General features: G+C 43.9%; 1 protein-coding gene and 1 pseudogene across 1 annotated transcript in view; one reads left to right on the top strand and one right to left on the bottom strand.

Moving 5' to 3' along the window:
- CUL2 (cullin 2) overlaps positions 1 to 5,727 on the top strand; it is a gene marked incomplete at its 3' end in the record, with an annotated part of 97,540 nt that overhangs the window by 39,361 nt on the left and 52,452 nt on the right. The window lies entirely within an intron of this gene.
- Positions 1,082 to 4,234, bottom strand: LOC102751609 (annotated as a pseudogene).

Raw genomic sequence — 5,727 nt, 5'->3', positions numbered from 1 at the left:
TGAAGGGGCGGGACTTGCTTTAGTGGGGCTTTGGTGCTCACTGAATATTCCCCTTGAGTGTGTCTCTTATGGATGTGAGGAGTTGTAATTTATATCATCTCACACTGCCCACTGGGTACACTGTCTCTTGGATCCCCAAGGATGTGCAAAGCCAGCCATTGCCTGAGACCACCCAGCAGGAGCTACAGTGAGATCTGCAGATTTCTCCTCTTTGTTTGGAGTTTGGAAGTGCCCAGATGAGGCCCAGCTGTGAAGCAATATAGGCTGCTATTGCAGGGTCTTACGCCTTTTGGAAGCTTTGTTGTTCTCTGACCCAGGTGCAGTTTGTTAGGTTTTAGGTTGCAAAAGGCCAGGCCATTCATATGCAAAGTCCTCTGTGCACAGCTTGGGTGGGGTTGTAAATTGGGTGGTGCGGGGTCTCAGTGAATCACCAGGGCAGAGCAAACAGCAATGGTTTCTAGTCAGCCCTTCCCTGGAGAGGTCCCAGGGTCTCTGTGTCCCGCAGCCCTGTGCAGGAACGTGCAGGAACAGTGATCACTGTGAACACCTCTGAGAGAAAGCTTCCCTTGCATTCCGGCCAGATGCCAGAAAGTCCACTTTCTCCCCATATGAATCTGGGTCCCCAGAGTCTCGCCTGGAACTGGAGTTCCGAGCAATTGGGAGCTTGTATCTCCCTCCACAGTGCACCCAGTTGCCAGCCTATCATGCGTGCGACTCCGTACCTCCGTACTTCTGTACCTCCACACCTTCTACCAGTTTCAGTGCACTTTTTTCTTTCCTTCTAGTTGTATAACTTCCACTCAACCAGCTTTCCTGTGGTTCTGTATGATATTTGTTTTGTATTTTAGTTGGAATTTTGATGTGGTTGTGAGAGGCAGCAAGTACAGGTGCTTACCTATGCTGCCATCTTGGTTCTGGTGTTGAATATTTAGAAAATGACTTATATTGCTATTGAGTGATTGTTTTTCCCCCTCTTAGTCAATATGGTCAATTACATTTGCGGATATTGTAGTATTAGATTATCTTTACATACCTGAGATAAAACCCAGTTTGGCTTCTATTTTTTAATTTATTTAAGCGGGTTCTTATAAGAAATTCAGAACACCAGTTTGTGAGGATAAAGCCCATTGGTGAGAGAAAACAGAGAGTGGTGGTAGCCCTGGAGCTGAGGAACAGCTTTTATTTTTGGCAGAATTTATGAGTCCACAGCCTTCTGGTTAACCTTGTGCTGTTCTGTCACCTCATATTTCTCTTTCTCTGTGTCGAAGATCTCACCCTCCTGGTGTCTGGGCTTTCACAGCTTCTTCTTGAATTAAGCATCAGTGAGATGTTTGGGGATTTTCACATCACTGATATCAATTTTGGTGGAGGTGGCATTGACAAATTTCTTGTGTGTTTTACGCAGAGGAACTCAATTAAGGGACAGAGGTTGCTGGGAGCCGGTCCATCCTTGCTGTTTCAAGGGACCTGGCATATATGGCATACTGTTCTTAATATGTTTGCTCACCTTCTTGGCACTATGTGTTTTAACCAAGGTCACCTCTCTGAGAAAGGTTGTTTCCCCAGGTAGGGATTTTCCCCTGAAGTTAGGGAGGGAATAAAACCCCTTAACATGGCTACAGCACCTGGCTGGAGAACCTGGAGAACCTGGCTGGAGAACCTAGCAAGAGAACATGGACACAGAACTTGGCTGGAGATTGTGGCTAGAGATCCTGTCAAGGCTGCTGATCAACTGAACACTGTCTCTGTGTCATTCCTTCTTTGCCGACTCCGTCCACACCTTTGGGGACCCCTGGACCTGCTGGGGTTGGACCCCAGCAAGAGGTCCAGTAACAAGTAGCACGCCACTGCTAAGCTGCTTCAGGAAAACCACCCTCTTGCCTCTGTGGTGCCCAGTGAGGATGATCACAATCATCCCAGGAGTGATGCTGACCCACAATTTCCTCACGTGCTGACTGAAGGGTTTCTTGCCATGGCTTAACAGCTTTCGAGGCACATCTTCAGTAGGATTATATTTAGGCATTTTGCATAGTGTAACCCCTCATGTACCACTATTCTTGTCGCCACCAACTGGTTTTGTGACAGTAGCAAGAACTTTCTTCTTTTTTTTTTTCAATCCTGGATTTAGCTGCCGAATACTTCTCTTATACATGGCCTTTTGGGGATACATAGCCAACCGGGAATATCTGCCAATTCCTCTGATGAGGATGGGGTTTCAGCGGCAGTGGGGCTTCCCCTTCTTAGGCACCAGCATCAGTTTTCTTGGCTTCAGGTTTCTTCAGCTTAGTATCAGGTTTCTTCTCCTTTGTATCAGGCTTCTTCTCTTAGCCAGGTTGGTGTTTGTCTATTATAATTTTTACCCACTGTTGCCTTTTATTTGCAAATATTGTATGTAATAAAAGGGTAATATGCAAATAGACCAACGGTAGAACAACCGAACAACCAATCAAAGCATAATATGCTAATGATATGCTAAGGCTGCTCAACCGCTCATTATGACGTGCACTGACCGCCAGGGAGCAGATGCTCCGACCAGTAGGTTAGCTTGCTGCTGGGGTCCGGCCGATCAGGATTGAGCGAGATGGGCTGGACATGTCCTGGAGCCCTCCCGCAGTCCCTCCCCGGCCCGATTGTGCACAGGTGGTGTCCCTCAACCTGGCCTGCGCCATCTCACAATCCGGGAAACCTTGAGGGATGTTGGAGAGCCGGTTTCAGCCCGATCCCACAGACCACTCCCCTTGGGAAGGTGCCAGATACAGGGCTCATGGCTGGAGAGCACTGCTGTGGCAGTGCGAGCCTCTCCTGATCAGGATTGATTGGGCACAAGCCTGCAGCAGGCACAGTGGGGCAGGGATGAGTGGGAGTGGCAGGTAGTAGCTGCAGGCTGTGTTGGACTGTGGGTTTTGGCCCGTTCCCTGCAGGCCACCCAGAGAGATCCCACCCGTGCATGAATTCGTGCACCAGGCTTCTGGTTTTATTTACAGTTATGCACCTCTATTTATGAATAGGAGAGCCTGTAATATTCTTTTTCATAACGTCTTTGGGTTTGGTATCAGGCTTATAATTATAGGCCAGTGGTCAGCAAACCCCGGCTTGCGAGCCACATGTGGCTCTTTGGCCCCTTGGCAAGGGCCATGAAGTTTCAATCGCACTGTACGCGCGTGCCCACACGTGGTATTTTGTGGAAGAGCCACACTCAAGGGGCCAGTTTGCCGACCACTATTATAGGCTGTATTAGGGCCTGTTTTCTCTTTTTCTTTTAAATAAAAGGGTTTGTATGAAATTTGAACGATCAATTTTTTTATGTTTAGTAAAATTCCCTTCCAAACCATCTGGATCTAGGGTTTCTTTGTAAGAAGGTTAAAAAAAAATTAGTATCTTTAACACTGCTGCAGGTTTTTCTACAGTGTTAAGGCTAGTCAAATTTCTATTTCTTCTTAAATCTGTTGTGAATTATTTTTTCAAAATTGTTGGAAACTCATTTTCTATTTGAAGTAACTTTAGATTTATAGAAGATTTGCAAAGCTAGTACAGAGAGTCTCTGCACTCCTTCACTCTGCTTCTCTACTATCACCATCTTATAACCCAAGGTATGTTTGTGAACATTAGTGCAGTACAATGAACTAAATGACAGACTTGCATTTTCCCAGATTTTTCTCTGATGTAATTATTTTGTCCCAGGAATCGATCCAAGTCACTACATTGCATTTAACTATCATGTGTGTCTTGTCTCTTCTACTATGTGAGAATTTCTTCTTCTTTTTTTAAGTTATAGTTGATATTCAATATTATTTTATACTAGAGGCCTAGTGCATGAAAATCATGCACTCGTGGGGGGCGTATCTCAGCCCAGCCTGCACCCTCTAGTAGTTCAGGAGCCCTCGGGGGATGTCCGACTGATGGTAGGCCATCAGTCGGACATCCTTAGTACTGCTGTGGAAATGGGAGAGGCTCTCGCCACTGCTGCTGCACTTGCCAACTGTGAGCCTGGCTCAGGGCTTCTGGTTGAGTGGCACTCCCCCCGTGGGAGTGCACTGACCACCAGGGGACAGCTCCTGGGTTGAGCGTCTGTCCCTGGTGGTCACTGTGTGTCATAATGACCGGTCATTCCGCCGTTGGATTTGCATATTAGGCTTTTATTATATAGGATTATTTTAGGTATATAGCATAGTAGTTAGACATTTCATATACTTTACAAAGTGATCCTCTGATAAGTCTAATACCTACCTGGCATCTTACATAGTTATTACAACATTATTGACTGTTTCCTTTAACTGTACTTTACATACCTATGACTGCTTTGTAATTGTCAATTTGTAGTACTTAATACCTTCCTCCCCTGTTTTTCCTTTTTATTGAATTTATTATTGGGGTGACACAGGTTAACAAAATTACATAGGTTTCAGATGCACAATTCTACCATGTACCATCAGTACAACTGTATTTTATTGTGTGTTCACCACTTCAAGTCAAGTCTCTGAATCCCTGCCCTTTTTCACTTACCCCCTAACCCCCTTCCATCTGGCAATGATCAGTTTGTTCTCTGTGTCTATGATTCTGTTTCTGTTCTGTTAGTTTATTTTGTTCCTTAAATTCCACATATATGTAGAATCACATGGTATTTTTCTTTTTTTGTCTGACTTATCTCACTTAGTATAAATACCCTCTAGGTCCATCCATATTGTTTCAAATGTTAAGATTTCCTTTTTTTTATGGCCAAGTAATATTTCCTACCACAACTTCTTTTTTAAAAAAATATATTTTGATTTTTTACAGAGAGGGAGAGGGATAGACAGTTAGAAACATCGATGAGAGAGAAACATCGATCAGCTGCCTCCCGCACACCCCCTACTCAGGATGTGCCCACAACCAAGGTACATGCCCTTGACCAGAATAGAACCTGGGACCCTTCAGTTCGCAGGCTGATGCTCTATCCACTGAGCCAAACTGGTCAGGGCCTACCGCAACTTCTTAGTCATCCATTGATGGGCAGTTAGGTTGCTTCCATATCTTGGCTATTGTAAATAATCTGATTCCATGTGTACTTGAAAAGAATGTATATTCTACCCTGGCCAGGTAGCTCAGTTGGTTAGAGCATTGTCTTGATATATCAAGGTTCTGGGTTTGATCCCCGTCAGGGCACTTAAAGAATCAATCAGTGAATGCATAAGTAAGTGGAATAACAAATCACTTTTTCTCTGCCTTCCTCTCTCTCTCTCTAAAAATCAATAAATACAATTAAAATTTTTTTTTAATTTTAAAAAATAGACTTTAAAACAATGGCTATAACAAAAAAAAATCGTTAAAAATTTTTTAAAAATAGACTTTAAAACAATGGCTATATCTTGTGCTGCTTTGGCATGAAGTACTTTAAAAATATCAATTAAATTAATCTTGTCTAATGTGTCATTTAAGGACTCTCTTTCTTTGTTGATTTCATGTCTGAAAATTCTATCCAGTCATGACAATAGGGTGTTAAAGTCCCCTATTATGACTGTAGTACTGTCAATCCCTCCCTTTATGTAGTTCAATAGTTGCTTTATATATTTAGGTGCTCCTGTGTTGGGTACATAAATGTTTATCCTATCTAATAAAAGAGAAACATGGTAATTAGTGGACATCCGCTACCCTTCCCATTGGCAAATCAGGGCGATATGCAAATTAACTGCCAGCCAAGATGGCGGCCGGCAGCCAGGCAGCTTGAAGGGAACATGAAGCTTGCTTGCT

This window comes from Myotis davidii, unplaced genomic scaffold (genome assembly GCF_000327345.1).
Source record: "Myotis davidii unplaced genomic scaffold, ASM32734v1 scaffold1318, whole genome shotgun sequence".
Lineage (NCBI taxonomy): Eukaryota > Metazoa > Chordata > Mammalia > Chiroptera > Vespertilionidae > Myotis > Myotis davidii.
The sequence above is the reverse complement of the archived record's forward strand: the minus strand, read 5'-3'. Positions and strand labels throughout refer to the sequence as shown.